Source organism: Prionailurus viverrinus, chromosome C2 (genome assembly GCF_022837055.1).
Source record: "Prionailurus viverrinus isolate Anna chromosome C2, UM_Priviv_1.0, whole genome shotgun sequence".
In the NCBI taxonomy this organism is placed as follows: domain Eukaryota; kingdom Metazoa; phylum Chordata; class Mammalia; order Carnivora; family Felidae; genus Prionailurus; species Prionailurus viverrinus.
The window spans coordinates 45,423,035-45,440,268 of record NC_062569.1 but is presented as its reverse complement, the minus strand read 5'-3'; the positions used below and the strand labels follow the sequence as shown (position 1 = coordinate 45,440,268).

At 42.8% G+C, this 17,234-nt stretch overlaps 1 protein-coding gene across 4 annotated transcripts in view; it reads right to left on the bottom strand.

Annotated features, from left to right (window-relative positions):
- MED12L (mediator complex subunit 12L) overlaps positions 1 to 17,234 on the bottom strand; it is a 699,797-nt gene that overhangs the window by 570,830 nt on the left and 111,733 nt on the right. For all 4 annotated transcript variants that reach the window (XM_047875167.1, XM_047875173.1, XM_047875170.1 and 1 more), the window contains exon 2: positions 7,989 to 8,161. The gene's annotated coding sequence lies outside the window, so the exon portion shown is untranslated. The remainder of the gene's footprint in view (positions 1 to 7,988; positions 8,162 to 17,234) is intronic.

The window sequence follows — 17,234 nt, the reverse complement described above, 5'->3', positions numbered from 1 at the left end:
TTATCTGAGTTGTAACTATCAATATTTGTCCTATTAGAAATTAAAACTAAAAAATTATTTAACTATTTATTAATTCATTTAAAATAGCAAAGCTAAAACTTATTACATATTAACCTATGATGGTATGTTATGACAACTACATTTTCCAAAGAAAAAACTAGTGAAAAGAGTGTCATTATTTTACATTTCTGTAAATCTGTTTAATGCCCAGCTTAATGTAAGATAGCTACATTCTCATATCTGCCTCTGCATTTAATCTCTTGTGATATGTTTTTATGTTAAAATGCATGAAGAAAACCTGTCCTCATATAGATATTTAGCGGGAAAAGGAAGGAGAAATTTAACAGCTTTGTGGCTATTCTTCTTTGATACTACACCAAAACTCTACAAGTGGTCATTTTTGAAAGTTAGTTGCAGTGTAGAAACTGAAATCATAGCACTGAATTCTTCAAACTCTGTTACATAAAAATCCATTCATGTATATTGCACTTTAAGTGGATCTTTCCCATGCATTTGTCATTTGGAAAATATTGCTTTGTTGAATTACGAAGATCCTTAAGTGGCATATTTTTTAATACAGTATTAAAAAATCACAGTAGTTACTAATAAACTATTGCTACATGAAGCAACATGGATAGAGTTCACAAACATAATGTTGAAGAAAAAAAAACAAACAGGAAAGAGCACATGCTATATGGTTCCATTTATATATAGTACAAAAACAGACAACACTAATCTACAGTAATAAAGTCAGGAGGGTAGGTACCTTTGGGGGCAGTGACTAGGAGGAGTTCAAGGGGGTTAGTGGGTTAGCAGTAATGTTATATTTGCTTTTTTAATTGACTTTTTAGTGTTTATCTATTTAGGGGGGTGGGGAGGGGCAGAGAGAAGGAGACACAGAATCTGATGCAGGCTCCAGGCTCTGAGCTGCCAGCAAAGAGCCTGACGTGGGGCTCGAACCCACGAACTGTGAGATCATGACCTGAGCCAAAGTTGGACATTTAACCAACTGAGCCACCCAGGTGCCACAGTAATGTTATATTTCTAAGTCTGAGTGCTGGCTACACAGCTGCATTCCCTTGCAAAATTTTTCAAAAATTATATGCCTAAATTTGGGCTCTTTTGTATACGTATATTGTAGTTAATAAAAAGATTTGTCTGAAGAGAATGTTTAGGATAGACATATGGATCAATGGAATGGAATTATTGGCCCAGAAATGAACCCTAAAATTTATGGTCAATTGAGTTTTGACAAAGAAGCCAAGACAATGGAGCGAAGAATGGTGTTTTCAACAGATGCTGGGACAACTGGCTATCCACATGCAATAAATGATTTGGGATCCCTACTTCACACTATATACAGAAATTTAACTCAAAGTAGGTCATAGATTCAAATGTAAAAGCTAAAACTATAACACTTTTGGAAGAAAGCATAGGAATAAACCTTTGTGATTTTGTATTAGGTAGTGATATTTTCAATGCAATACCAAAAACACAGGCAATGAAAGACAAGATTAATAAGTTGGACTTTCTCAAAATTTAAAATGTTTGTGCTTCAAAGGACACCATCGAGGAGAGACAACCCACGAGCTGGGAGAAAATATTTGAAATCACCTATCTGATATTTTGTATCCAAAATATACAAAGAACTTGCACAATTCAATAGGAAGAAGAAAATCCAATTTTTAATATGCAAGTAATTTGAATAGGCATTTCTCTAAAGAAAACCTACAAATGGCTAAATAAGCACATAAAGTGCTTTCAACATTATTAGTTATTAATGAGATACTATTTTACACTCACTAGGATGGCTCTACTCAAAAAGACAAGTTGCTGAGGATGCTAAGAAATTGGAACACTCACACATTCCTGGTGGAAATATAAAATGGCACAGTCACTTTGCAGAACAGTTTGGCCATTCCTCAAAATGTTAAACATAGAGTCACCATATTACCTAGTAATCCTACTCCTAGGTATATGCCTCAGAGAAACAAAACCGTATGTCCACACAAAAAACTTGCACGCAAGTGTTTATATCAACGTGATTTATAATAGTCAAAAAAGTAGAAACAACTTAAAGGTCTATCACTTGATAAATGAATAAACAAAAAATCATAGATCTCTATAATGGAATATTCATCAGCCATAAAAAGGAATGGCATACATAGATAACTATATCATAATTGGCTATAACATAGGGGAATTACAGAAAATTATGCTAAATGAAAGAACTTAGTTGTAAAAGACCACATATTGTATGTTTCCATTTACAAAGAATGACTAGAATAGTCAAATCTCTAGAGGCATAAAGTAGATTAGTGGTTGCAGTGGTTGCCTAGGGCAGGGAAGGGGGAGGCGGGGAAGGGGAAGGGAGAGAGGGTGGGTGGGGAGGAAGATGGAGAGTGGCTGCTAATAGGTACAAGTCTCCTTTAGGGGGATGATGAAATTTTCTAAAATTAGATTATGATGATGGTTACACACTCTGTCCGTATACTGGAGAACACTTAAACAGGTAAACTTTACGGAATGTAAATTATAGGTCAATAAAGCTGTTGATTAAAAAAAAAAAAAAAAAAAAAAAACGGCTAATAATAAAGGGTACCAAAACCATTCCTGTGAAAGGGACCACAGTAAAATAATAAGGATCTGATAGATTTGCAGAGACAAAACATCTCTGCCTCTAAACAACACCTTTGGAAAGGCCAACCTACTTCTGGGGGAGGGAGGGGGTCAGATTTCATCTCCATCCCACCATCCCCAACGTAACCAACACAGCTCCCTACAAAGAGACTGGCGTTTTGCCCTGTCTCATACCCTGAACTCAGACTCTCCTCAGTCTGATCAAGTCCTTTCACCTCTAATTAGCTTCTGTTTTACGTGAGATTATAACCCCACAGGAGGGATGCAACTGGCCCCTTCCTGTCCCTTGGGTGCTCCCGGTGACACCCAAGTTCACTGCACTCTTGCCTCCTCCCCTTAGTGCTTAAATGGCCAGTGCCGGCAGGAGATGTGCTGCAGGGAACACACAGGTTGCCCCTGGGCAGCAGCTCCTGGAGGCACGTTGTGCAAGAACTAATCAGACTTGACCAGGCAGAAAGACAAGCCCCCGATGGGCAAAACAAAAGTGGCAGGTGAGCAACCCGCTTGGCCGCTGCTTAAAAGTAAGACAGATTCACTAACTAAGCAATTTAAAACCACCGGGGAGGGACAAGGTGTGCAAATGAGCTGGCTAAGTGAGCTCAACTGTCACTGTCATTGAACCCAATTGCTATTGGGTGACTCACAGGACACTGTCAGAACACAAGCAGTGCCAGATCACGGACGAGGTGTGTGTGCCAGTGCACGCTGAGTCATTTCCTAACTGAATCCAGTTCAGAATAACATCATCAATAATATACTCCAAGGCCTGAATTTAACAAACTTAATAAACATGCAGAAAGCTGTGTACGTGGCTGTAATCACTACTTAAAGTTAGTTATAGCCGCCCGAAGCTATCGGCATGTAAAACGAGGAGCCAATTTGGAATTTCTTCTGTGGAATGAGATTTTCCATTTCGAAACAAATGGTACATCACAGAAAATACTTTGCTCCTTGTCAGGGTCTGGGTCACTATGCCCTGCACACTCAGGTTGAGGCTGCTATGCTAGCATTAAGAGAAACGATGAAATTGTTGTCCAAGAATTTAATAGCTCCGGGGATGTGAGGTACGATGGATCTCCTTGTTCTGCCCTCAGCGTGGCACCCCTTTCCAGGAACCAGCAAGGAAATTTACGTTCCAACCAACAGGCCACATCTGAGCTGTTTTTTGTGTGTGTTCCCCTCCGCCCCAGCTGCTTCTCCCCAGAAATCGTCAGGGAGCTTTTTGATAGTTTTGATTACATGGAGTCTGCTACTAAGTAAACAATTCTTAGAACCGTAAAATGCAGTGCCTTCCATTTTTCTCTGCTCCTTTTCACAAACTTCCTCGTGAGTCATCTTTTGGCCCGAGAAATAGATTAAATCGGTCCTTTGGTGTTGATAGAAAGGTTATCTTTTGGTGATCTAATCAAACAGTTCCCTCTTTTGATGAAAAGAATAGAGATTGAAGCAGGGGTGACGTTGATGGGTGTGTGGAGGGGGGAGAGAAAAGAGGAGGTGGAGGACGATAAGAGGGAGAACGGACAGACCCTCCAGAGTGTCTCAAGACAGACTGATAAGGAGCAGGCTTCCCAGAGAAGACAGAAAACAGGATAGCCTAGTAACTGTGTTATGTTTTCTAGAAAACCGTAACGTACCTGTTTAGTCAGAAAAGCAGACTCCTGGGGCGCCTAGGTGGCTCAGTCGGTTAAGCGTCCGACTTCGGCTCAGGTCATGACCTTGCAGTACATGAGTTCAAGCCCCGTGTCGGGTTCTGTGCTGACAGCTCAGAGCCTGGAGCCTGCTTGGGATTCTGTGTCTCCCTCTCTCTCTGCCCCTCCCCGGCCCATGTTCTTTCTCTCACTCTCTCAAAAATAAATAAACATTAAAAAAAGAAAAGAAAAGAAAAGCAGACTCCTTGTAATAAGTCTGGCTTGTCATTTTGTTTCAAAAGAAAACAGTATTCCCTTCCTGAGCTTCAGTTTTCTCATTTTTAAATAACTACAACCCACAATCTATTTCCAAAACTATTTAAGAAGATAGGAATTTCATTAACTACTTAAAGCTCCCTCAGACAGTAGTGAAACAATCATCAAGGAGAAAAAAAAGTGACTCAAACTTTAGTGAAGTTTAATAGCTAAGAATTTAGCTTGCTTGCTTGCTTATTTATTTATTTGTTTATTGATTTATTTTTAAGTAGCTTCATGTCCAAAGTGGAGTTTGAACTTATGACCCTGGGATCATGAGTCAGATGCTCCACTGACTGAGCCAGCCAGCTACCCCCGACATATATTTTTAAGCACAATGTGTCAATAACACTTTCAAGATATAGTAGGAAAGAATACAGATGTTTCCCAACAATGTTTTAGGTCCAAGCTTTGTTAATTGCTGTCTCTCTCCTCTGCACTCCGCCTCCCCAGCTGTAAAGATTTCTTAATTACCGAATTTTAAAACTGCCCATTTCATTCATGCAAATGCCTTGACATAAATTGGATGTTTTTAGAGCATCAATAAACATCCCGAGCGTGACCCAAGAAGGTTGCCTATAAAATGATGGTAACGTTGTGGCATCAGACAAACAAATTAAGTTTGTTATTTGGTTACAACCAGGGGCATCTTGAATGTACAATTCACAACTATAAGAAATGGTGTTCCCCCTGAATTCCATACAACAGAATTTGACGTGAGACGGCAGGGAGGTTCCGACTTGTACAAGGCCACGATCCACATTGACTAAGGCAGTCTTTCCTCCAACACTCCTGCACCTGAACATTCTGTCGCCCACCCACTCCACCTCCACCTGAGCCCCATAGCATCCTGGGAGCCCCTTATTCCTTCCAGCCACCAGGCACAAGGAAGTACCCACTGTGACCTTTCTATTAGGTCAAATCCCAAGAGCCCTCTGCCACAACAGACAAGGTTCACACTCACACAGAAGTCTCACACTACCACTGCCAGCTACTTTAGATGCTTCCTTAATATTGGATTTAAATCCCCACTTGAGGGGCACTTGGGTGGCTCAGTCAATTGAGTGTCTGACTTCAACTCAGGTCATAATCTTGCAGCTCGTGAGTTTGAGCCCCACATGGGGCTCGCTGCTGACAGTATGGAGCCTACTTGGGAACCTCTCTCCCCCCCCTCTCTGCACCTCCCCCACGTGTGCTCTCTCAAAAATAAACATTTTTTTTTTTAATTCCCACTTGAAAATAGCTTCAGCGTCTACTATTGTACTGGAAATGCCATTTACATAGCAAAAGAGAGAAAGAAATGACAAATTTCCAGACTGACGCACATCGGTCACTGTATGTTTTAGCTCATGCTCAAAATAATATTTAAAAGATTGCATTTAAATGACATGTTAGGTTTACAACATGCGTTCCCTTGTATCAGCTATTGGAAGCTTCTCAACGATCTTGAAGTTGGATTTAGTAGCTGTTTTCCAGGTGAAGCTATAGATTCAGGGAAGGTAAGGAAGCTACTTGAAATGTTACATGTGGTACCTTGCAAGGCCAGGACTTGAACCTGGGGCTTCGGGTTTTATCTGGGGCTCCCTCCCCTCTTTGTTCCATGGTCACCTGTGTATGCTACCTTAGTGCAAGATATGAGGCTTGGTGGGTGAGAGGAAAGGACACCAGCCGCTGTTTCAAAGGGCCCTTAGACCAGGGTGCCTGGCAATGTTCCCAAACCTCCGAGTTTGAGTCTTGAGGGGCCATGGAAGGTGTGGCATCAAAGCTGCTCCGGATCACTGTTCCCCTACCTCCCGGAACCCAAACACTGCGCTTCAGGAGCGTACGGTGGGATAACCAAGTCTTGGAGTCTTTCTGTAAGACTCCAAGATTCTTCTGCTTCTTCTAGCAAAAAGTGAACACTGCCTCAGCATGGTATCGGTTCTTGTTTGGACGGCACTCATTCATTCATTCATTCATTCATTCATTGTCCGCCCCTCCTCTCTACATCGTAAGCTCCATGAGGATAGGAATTTTGTCTATTTTGTTCATTGATAGATGTCAGCACTTAGTATACTGCCTGGCACATTGTAAGCTCGGGATAAAAATACGTTGAATAAAAACAGGGATCTTATAAGCTTCCCCTATTTTGACTAAATTTTATCTCACCACCACATGTGTTGAAGGCCACGGGCAAAATCCCCAGAAGACAAGGGAAATGTGGTGGGAAGAAGCTGCCCCAGAAGGGGGCCCTCTCTGTGCCAGGAGGTGGGGCCTGGGGGCAGACTAGCTTAGCACTGTCATCTTTCAAAACAGCCACTGAAAAGAGGGCAGGGGATGATTATAGTATAACTTGGTATTTCTTTGGTTTTTGTTTGTTTGTTTTTTTAATCCTGAGATACTTTTTTTTTTTTGAGTGTTGGGTTTTTTTGTTTTGTTTTTTCTTTTTTTGTTTTTTTTGGTTTTTTTGGTTTTTTTGAGAGAGAGACACAGAGAGGGAGCAGGGGAGGGGCAGAGGGACACACAGAATCTGAAGCAGGCTCCAGGCTTTGAGCTGTCAGCACAGAGCCCGATATGGAGCTCAAACGCATGAACCACGAGATCATGACCTGGCCAAAGTCGGATGCTTAACCGACTGAGCCCCCCAGGAGTCCCCCGCGATACTCTTTTGAGGCAGTTTTGATATTAAAGCAAATGTATATCATAATTTATAAATTGAGATCCCTAAAGGAAACTGATGTCACCAGATACTGATTACAACCTCTGGCTTAAATGCTTAACAAGAGGTTCCTCTCTGAAATATCACACAGCTTCAGGGGCATCTGGGTAGCTCAGTCGATTAAATATCTGACTCTTGATTTTGGCTCAGGTCATGATCTCACAGCCATGGGATGGAGCCCCACATCAGGCCCTACACTGACACATGGAGCCTACCTGGGGTTCTCTCCCTCTCCCTCTCTCTCTGCCCCTCCTTCACTTGCACTCTCTCTCTCTCTCTCAAAAGAAATACAGTTAAAAAAGAGAAAAAAAGAAATATCACACAACTTTAAACAACATATAAAACCCGAGTCTTGGGGATCTAGGAATGGAGTCCAGCCTGCCTGCACAGTGGACGTGGCTTCTCAATGTCTCCTTTTCCCCAGCAGTGACAAAGGAGGGCAGAAGGAGGGAGAGAAGGACAAAGGGAGGAAGAAAGGACAGAGGTAACGGAGTTGGTTACAAGGAGGTGCTTTAAGTGATGGGCATAGTTTGTTTTAACCTAATAATTAAACACACAAAAAATAAACCTGGTTCTCCAAGGTGTTTGATAAGTACAGAAAAACTGGGTAGCAGAAGCTTTATTTTGATAATGTTTAGAGAATATACTGTTTGGTATATTCCCAGTTTGTAGGTATATAACGGAGTGTACTTTACTTATTTACTTACTTAAAAGATGCTTCCAGCGGTTCTCTGGTAGCAAAGACGAGAGGTGCCCTCAGAGCAGATGTCTGTTATGCCAGTCACTTGAGGCCATGGTGTCCTGGAGCTTGCCAGACTCCCCCGAGCAGTGTAGGCCAACTGTGTGCATTGATTCCCATCTCCATGTCCACTGGCATCACCTTGGTAGGATGAAATTGGCCATAGTAAGACTATTTACATCACACCAATTGGCAAACAAAGAATCAGTGGTTTATATTTTTTCAACGATCTGGTACTTATTTACCAGTGTGTCACTGCCTGAGATGTCCTTTTTTTAAAAAAATTTTTTAATGTTTATTTATTTTTGAGAGACAGAATGTGAGCGGGGGAGGGGCAGAGAGAGGGGGAGATACAGAATCCGAAGCAGGCTCCAGGCTCCGAGCTATCAGCTCAGATCCCAATGTGGGGCACGAACCCATGAACCGCAAGATCATGACCTGAGCTGAAGTCGGACGCTTAACCAACTGAGCCACCCAGGCGCCCCTTGAGAGGTCCTTTTAATAATAGAAATGTAGGGTGGTGGCCATCCATGGTCCTGAAGAAAGGGTATAACTGCTCTCTATCTTTTGTGGAGCTTAGTGAAAGCTCCCTCCTCCTGGTAAGACTGGAGGATTTGGGGGATACTTAGATCTGTAAGCATAAATCACCCAAACTCCTCTGGGTGAAAAGGTATGGTGATGCCCCACCCTTGCTCACTGAAATTCACGTCGGGGACATTTGTTAGGAGAATCACGGTGTGATTCCAAGCAACACCCAGTATTAGCAAAAGCCAACAAGGTCATGATCTAAAATGACCCTGAGGAAAGGGGCTAGCTTAGATCTGATCCAGACTCAACACAAAGGCCTTGAGGGTTTGGGTGGGGACTATAGATGCTACTGACACCTGGCATCTCCAGGCAGGACTAAACCACTCCGCCCAAAGAAACTCTTGAAGCTTTCAGCAAAAAGAGGTGGTGGGGAGGCGGGCATCCTCTAGAACATAATTCAAGAGAAAGATACCGGGCTCCGTGCTAACGAGGCAGTGGGGGTGCTCAAGCAATCACTCAGTAAGCAGAGAACATTTTTTACATATATACAGAGCAAACAGAATTCAAGTAGTAAGAATGATTATCACAACATGGTATATTGCAGATGATTTTCTTCTTTACACTTGACTTTCTACAGTTATTTAAGAAAAGGAAAGCCTAAGCTCTTGCGTTTTGCTATTGTCTCAAAAACATTCATGTTCCCCCTAATGGCAGGAGGTTGGTCCCACACCCAGAGGGTTGCCTTTTCCGGGCTAATGAGGGAACCACCCAGATGGCACCCTCCAGTTCAGACCATTCCAGGATCCACTCCACTTAAACACAGGGGAGAATGGCTGCACTGGGACTTAGCTTGGGGCTGGCCATGGGGCTTGGGAAGGTAATGGGCTGTCACCAGCCGCAGCAGGAGAGGGGAGAGAAGTACAATCACAGCCAAGATCCAGACTCTGAGACACAGGCAGCACCGTGAAGGTCACCTACCCCAGCTGCTCCCAGCAAGTCCCTGGCACTATATTATGTGAGGGGAGACTGTAGCTAATGTTTTATCTTTTTCTTAAATTTCTTTCATGTCATGTTCTTATAATTAAAAAAAAAAAAACAACGAAACGCAAAAGCAAGATTGGTTAATAGGTAACAGATAAGATTCCTCAGAGTATCATTTAAAGTAGCAACTCTACAGTCAAGAGTGTGCCTTGTGCTGTTTTTTCTGCTGAATCTCTGAGGGAGGCTTTGTTGTGGGTATGAGGTGGGGAAGGGGGACTGTTCACCTAACATGAACTCGACTTGAGACATGTCTCTACCTCCTGAAAGGCTTCAGGAATGCCTGATGCCTGCAGCTCTGCCTCCCTGTCTGTCTCCCCGTGCCCATGACAAGCTCCTCTGTGACAGAGGCGAGGACAGGAGGCACTCAACCACAGACTTCAATAACTTTCTCTCTACATGCTAACATGGGATCAATGAAATCTAAATTGAAATGTGTGGTTGAATGGCTTTCTGAAAATGTCCCGTGCCTCCGCATCTTTGCAGAAGTCTAAATCTCTTCCGGGGAAAGGAGGAAAGAAAGTACTTGTGTGGATGGCTATCACGTACCTCACCCTTTTCAGATATAACAGAGAGGAGAATGGATTTCTGTTGCTGATGGAATGGGAAACGGGACTTAGGGAAACAAGGTATTCTCCAGAAAGCAGAGTCTGAGAAGCAAAGGCATGCGTATTCCTCCTTTATTAAGGATGGCAACTCCATGGAACAGAGGTGGTGGGGGTGAAGCAAGGAAGGCGGGAGTGCCATGTTGAGGGTGCGACACGTGGAGTGCACCTGACTGCTTGACCTCAGGCCACCCTTCTCAGAAGGCATTTAAAATGTGTGTCAGAGGGCACCTGGGGGGCTCAGTCGGTTGAGTATCTGACTTCGGTTCAGCTCATGATCTCACGTGACTTTGAGCCCCACCTTGGGCACTGCTCGAAGAGCCTGCTTTGAATCCTCTGTCTCCCTCTCTTTGCCCCTCCCCCACTTGCACTCTCTGTCTCTCAAAAAGAAATAAATATTTTAAAAATAAAATAAAATGTGCCTCAGGACCATTCGTATGGGAGAGAAAGGGGTAAAAAACTATCCATCGCTTCTCATCTCAGGTTGAAGGCCCATTTCACGGGGTATTATCTGCCCTGCACTTTCAGTTGTGTATATGTGGGCACCAAGTGGGGGTCCACAACTTTCCACACCTTGACATTAACAGGGAAGCTCCAAAATAGAAGGCAAGAGGTCTCAGGTGCAAGCATGAGGTTGGGTGCTGCCATATGGCAATGGCATGAAGTTGACAGTGGCCCATGCATAGTTGACAGTGGCCCATGCATAGTTGGTCACCACCACAGATGCTGGACCTGGAGTCACGGGCTCATCTCCACCTGGCTAACTCCTCCACATGTTTTAAGAATCAGACAAGATACTCATCCTCCAGGAAACTTTCTCTGACAAACCTCTCCTCCACCAAATTGATTCACTTAATAATACATACACTGACAAATTATTCCACCAGAAAACGCATCATCTAAAGGCTTTAGAGTCTATAAAATAAATTACTGTGCAGTAAACTAAAAATTCAACAATCCACATGTTGATTTGACTCAACACAGCATTAATATATACCTAAGAACAGTGATTTTAAAATTCTTGTTCACTGTCGCAGAAATTGATAGTTATTCCCAAATATGCATTCCCTTTCTCCTACAGCAATATAGTAATACTAATAGTTTTTATGTGGGCTCATGCCTTCCTGAATACATTTGCCAGGCTCCCTTGTAGTAAGGTATAGCCATGTAACTCAGTTCTGCCCAATGGAATGTAAGCCGAAGTGAATAGCACAAATGCCAAGTTGGGTCCTTAAAGGGAAAGAGTAAGTGATCTCCTTACTCTTTTCTTTCTTTGCACTGGTTTGAACATGGGTGGACATTGTGGTGACAGTTGACCTAGGCCCACATGGATGAGAGCAGCACCATTGGGACACTAGAACAAAAAGACAGAAGGAGCCTGGGGCACTTCACCCTGGTGCTGCTAGCCGAGCCCGGAATGCTTACATCCAGACTGTTAGGTAAGAAAAAGTTAAGGTAAACATCACGCATTCATTGCCTAAAAGGAAAAGCTGTATTGACTGTTATACGCTACACTTAGGATTTCCTAAGTTCTAGAAACTCAAGTAGGGATACGGAGATAAAAGATGTAGTTCCAATCTAAAGGAAGCTGTTAGCCTAGTGAGGAGGGAGGCTATAAAAAAAAATTACACACGCAAGTGTGACAAGTTCTAAGAAAGAATTAACCGTAGGTGCTATGGGAATATAAGCGTAGGGCTTCCTGAAGGAGGCGATGTCTACATGGGCCTTCAAACGTAAGGTGGCGGGGGAGGTTAATAAGGTATGAAGAATGAAAAGAACAGCATAAACAAAGACAGCGAGGCCAGAGAGGGCATCGTACTGTCAGGTGAGAAGGCACTAGAACCAAACAGTTAGGGGTATGGGGTCTGTGGTCAGACTACAGGGGTTCAAATCCTAGTTTAGCCCTTAGGTGAAGATTTCATTCTGAAGCCCTTGGATTTCATCCTGAAGCCTAAGGGATTTTAAGCAGGAAACTGACACAGTCAGATAGATTTCGAGGGCTCACTTTGACAGTAGAGTGACACATGGGTCAGAAGGGGTCAGTCCTTTGTTCTAAGTGAATCTCAAGCCTGCACAAAGGAAAGCTTTATTGTGCACATTGCACTCCCTAGACAAGTATCTTTTTGTGAATTGTAGATGGTGAAAATGGGTGGCCTGAGTTATGTATAAACAGATTACTTACCCTGTAATGACAATTCACAACTCTGTCTGATGGGGGCTCACTGCCTTGTCTCTGCTTAAAAGGAAAACTTATGATTGCTTTCGCTATGATTATTCAACAACAGCCTAGATTCCCACTTCCTGTCTTGCTAAGGAAAATATCCATGGCCAGGTGACCAAGAATATCATTTTCCAAGGCTCCCTCAGGGTAAATTCACTGAAGCTCTTCTCAAGATGAAACCTGACTTTCTTATTAGTCTGATTTTTCCACACAAGCACATGAGAAAAATACTCAGGACTTTGCCCATTTGTTTACATCCTTCAGAAGACCCAAGTGTGTTGAACAGAGCCTTGGGAGATGAGTGCTCCTATTGGGGGATTCTCCAAAGTATCTCTACCTGGTGTTGGATCACCCAAGCCTCATCATGCAATGATTTTCCTTCCTTGCGAAATGGTGAATACCAATAAAATTGTGACTCTCCCTTAAATAAGGGATGCCAAATAAGGATCTGCACACTTTCTGTAAAATATCTGCGTATCTGCACTAAGGGAGAATAAGTAAGACATGCAAATCCTTGCTGGAAGGTGGGGGAAGTGGTTTCTTCCCCAGGTAAAATCACCATGAGCCAAGATTTAATGGGATTTCCCCAAGGGTAGTGAGTACAAGCAAATTCACCAAAATCCTGAAAGCTTCCCACGTAAGATAGTAAAAAGCACTAGAATACCACTTTCATTTTCTGGAAGGGGAACCAGTCAGGTCTGCAGAGCCTCAGCTCTCAAAGCAACCCTTTGGTCTTTGGATTATACATTTTATAAATAATGGTGATTAGGCACTAAAGAAGAGGAAAATGACATGAAAGTCACACACACACAAACACACATGTTTCCTGGGATATTCTCTGCCTCTGGATGCAGAGATGCATGCAAAACATGCACCCTTTATTGGTTCTCTTCTGATTTCCCAGCCCTCTCTTATCCGAAATTCTAACTTCTTAGACAAGAATTCACAGTTGGTCTCTGAATTACCAGTGACTGGGTCTTGTCTCCTCATTAGCAGGGGCAATCTCCTGTTGTGTCACATGCATGGCTAACGTCCCATTATGGCTGTTCCATTACTTAGCTTTAATTATTCTAAATTAGTGTTTTCCCATGGCACACCAAGAAGGGAGGAGCAGAAACTATTCTCACTCTCTGAATGTCCCCTCTATTCCTCACCTTCAAAACATTCCAGACACAGGTGCCATAGCTGCCCAGAACTCTGACTGCCTTTGACAAAACAAAGCATAGGCAGCGTGACCTTTCCGAGATGGCAAACAATGAAAATGACACAAATTCGGTTGATTCCAACATCCCTTTGTCATGAGCTTACCAAACCTTTCAATGATTTCTGCATTTGAGAACAGAAATTGTTCATTCACAGACTGGGGTAAGCTTCAAGATTATTGTTACAGTTCTTCAATGTCAGCTACTAGAACAGGAAAATGCCCAGAGTATGCATATGTAGATTAACCCCATCTCCAAGTTATCTCTGAGGAATTCGTGATTTATTATACGCTGCCACCGTATTGAAGTTAATTATGTACATGTATTATTTCTTCTACTAGACTGGAAAGTCTGGGAAGGCAGGATAACATCTATTGCTCTTTTTCTTTTGGAAACAAGCTGAAATCTATAATTATGCATACACAAATTCACACACACACAAAGGCACAAATACACGTACACTATGTTGTCTTTCCTATTACACTCTTCAACTATTAAAAACCAAAAAAAAAAATTAAAAAAAAAAAAAAAAAAGAAGGGGCGCCTGGGTGGCGCAGTCAGTTAAGCGTCCGACTTCAGCCAGGTCACGATCTCGCGGTCCGTGAGTTCGAGCCCCGCGTCAGGCTCTGGGCTGATGGCTCAGAGCCTGGAGCCTGTTTCCGATTCTGTGTCTCCCTCTCTCTCTGCCCCTCCCCCTTTCATGCTCTGTCTCTCTCTGTCCCAAAAATAAATAAACGTTGAAAAAAAAAAAATTAAAAAAAAAAAAAAAAAAAAAAAAAAAAGAGGGGCACCTGGGTGGCTCAGTCAGTAGGTTGTCCAACTTTGGCTCAGGTCATGATCTCGTTGTTCTCAAGTTCGAGCCCCACATTGGGCTCTGTGCTGACAGCTCAGAGCCGGGAGTTTGTTTCAGATTGTGTGCTTCCTTCTCTCTCTGTCTCTCCCCCACTCACACTCTGTCTCTGTCTCTGTCTCTCTCTCTCTCTCTCAAAAACAAATAAACATAAAAAATTAAAACAAAAAAACAAAAACAAAAAAAATGAGTTCAAAGACCTAATGACAAAAACAAGATATAAAATTGTCAATATAGGTTATTCCTATTATCAAATATAGCTATGTAGAGGTCTATGCAGAAAAAGGAGGTAGTTAGAAAACACCAAAGCGTTAACAATACTTATTCTGAGTGGTAGATGTTTTTTGTCTTTATTCACAAAATGTCCAAGGTGTTGTGGGGGTTTTGTGTTTGAAGAATACATATTATTTTGATAATCAGAAAAATCTCATTCTAAAAATATTTCTGTAACAAGCATTGTAAATCTAAAGTGTTAAATGGATCCATGTATACTTTTCAAGATGCTAAAAGCATCTAACTTTACAACAAGGGCATAAGAGTTTAAAAGAGAGGGGAGCCTGGGTGGCTCAGTGGGTTAAGCGTCTGACTTTAGCTCAGGTCATGATCCTGCAGTTCATGGGCTCGAGCCCTGCATGGGGGTCTGTGCTGCCAGCTCAGAGCCTGGAGCCTGCTTCGAGTTCTGTGTCTCCCTTTCTCTCTGCCCCTCCCTTGCTCGTTCTCTCTCTCTCTCTCTCTCTCTCTCTCTCTCAAAAATAAATAAATAAACGTAAAAGAAAGAGTTTAAAGGAGAAAAGAGATTCAGATGAAGATACATTACATTCTGTGTTTCCCTGAGACGCCAAATGTTGCTGCCTTCTTACCATGGCTGGATAGACTATATGAAGAAGACCTCCACCCCCACAATCAACACAAAGCTGTAGAAGCCTCAAACTGCAGATGATTCTCGGTTCTTACCAGCAGATGCTGATACTAGTCAGGTGATGAGACCGGAAGAAGAATGTAAAGTAAGGACACCCAGGGCTAAAGCCTCCACCAGCACTTATGGAGCCCCTGTAAATTACAGAAAACTCCCCAGCTGATGAGTTGCATGGAGACACCTTCCTTGCCAGGCTATAGGCTTGGAGAGACTGGGGCTGGACTTGATGCCCGCTGTTGCACACTGGCACGTTTTTTAGGTCACAAACTGCCACCCTATGCTGAGACCTGGCCAGAGATCGCCCTGGCCGTGGCCAAAGAAACAAGACATTTGGCAGTGCTGAGAACCTACACCAAGCTGTAGATTAGCAGTCTTCATGTGAGAGCGTAAGCCTTTGCAGGTGGACAAAGACCTTCCTGGAAGCACTGGAACAGGCATGGATCGTTTTGAGACACCTGATTTCCAGACCCTGTGCTGGCTTTCACGCTCTGCTAAAACCTATCCATCTGGGAAAGGGGGCTGTACTCACAGCAGCGTTCTCCCACACTATCCCACACCCATCCCAAATATAATGGTTGTGTTGCCCCGAGGTACAAAAACCCCTGAAGATATAAAAGGGATGTCTTTTTAATGAATCCATTAGGAACCTATAACCCGTCCCATCTTTCTCTGTCTTGTTCGCCATTCTGCTAAAGGTGATGCTCAGTCGTATAATGGGCCAGCTGGCATTGGCACTCTAAATTCAGAACAGAGAGAGCCAATGGTTCGAGGGGTCTGTTCAATAGAACTGTAATTTTTAAATTTAACTGGGTATTTTGGCTCCCGTCGAGATGTTAGGTATTAAAATACAGGTATCCTCCACTTTTCAAAAGCTTGAGTTACACCACTTTGCTTTTATGAAAGGCCCACATTAATACCTGTGTTGGCTAACCAAAAGAAGTTCGAAGAAGGCTTTCAGTTTTATGAAAAAAGGCAAAAGGCAAAAATAGCATTCCGAGTTTGTTCTATAGAAGCTGTCCTAGAGGCCGTGCACACCCGAAGCAGCGAGAGTGGCCCCATCGAGCTCCTTCCGTGGGACCTACACTCAGCATCTCAGCATCAAGCCGCCATAGCTTTGAACTGCCTGTGAGCATCTGTGCTGTATCACCATTGATTTTGTGCATCCATTAGCAGAATGTGTCCTAAGGTATCAGAAATGCCTGAGAGAGGTTATTTTGGGGGGTTTGGGAACACTCAAAAAAATTCCATATAAATTAATGGTAATTGCTTCTTCAATTCATGCCATTTCAGCTTAGGAAAGGTTTCACAGGAATGATCTGCTTTCAGACGGGGGGTGGGGAGAGATCTATATACGGTAGAATGGAGGGGGAAATAATACTTTTTACTTAATAAGCCTCTATCTCTTTTGTTCCAATTTAAAAACATTTAATGTCTTATATAAACATATACAAAAATAGCACAGTGGAATAAACCCTCAGGCACCCATCACCAAGCTTCACAATAATCAGCATGTTTGGGAGCCTAGAGGGCTCAGTCAGTTAAGCATCCAACTCTTGATTTTACCTCAAGTCATTGATCTGCAGTTTGTGGGATTGAGCCCCAAGTCAGATTCCACCCTGACAGTACAGAGTCTGCTTGGGATTCTTTCTCAGTCACTCTCTGCCCCTCCCCCACTCGTGCTTGCCCTCTCTCTCTCTCTCTCTCAAAATAAATCAATAAACTTAAAAATAAATCAGCATGTTGCCAACCTTGTTTCGCCTGTTTCCTTGCACACAGACACATGGACATGCACACACGCTGTGGTAATGTGGGAGAAATATCTTGAAGCAAATACCACACCCTATATATCATCTT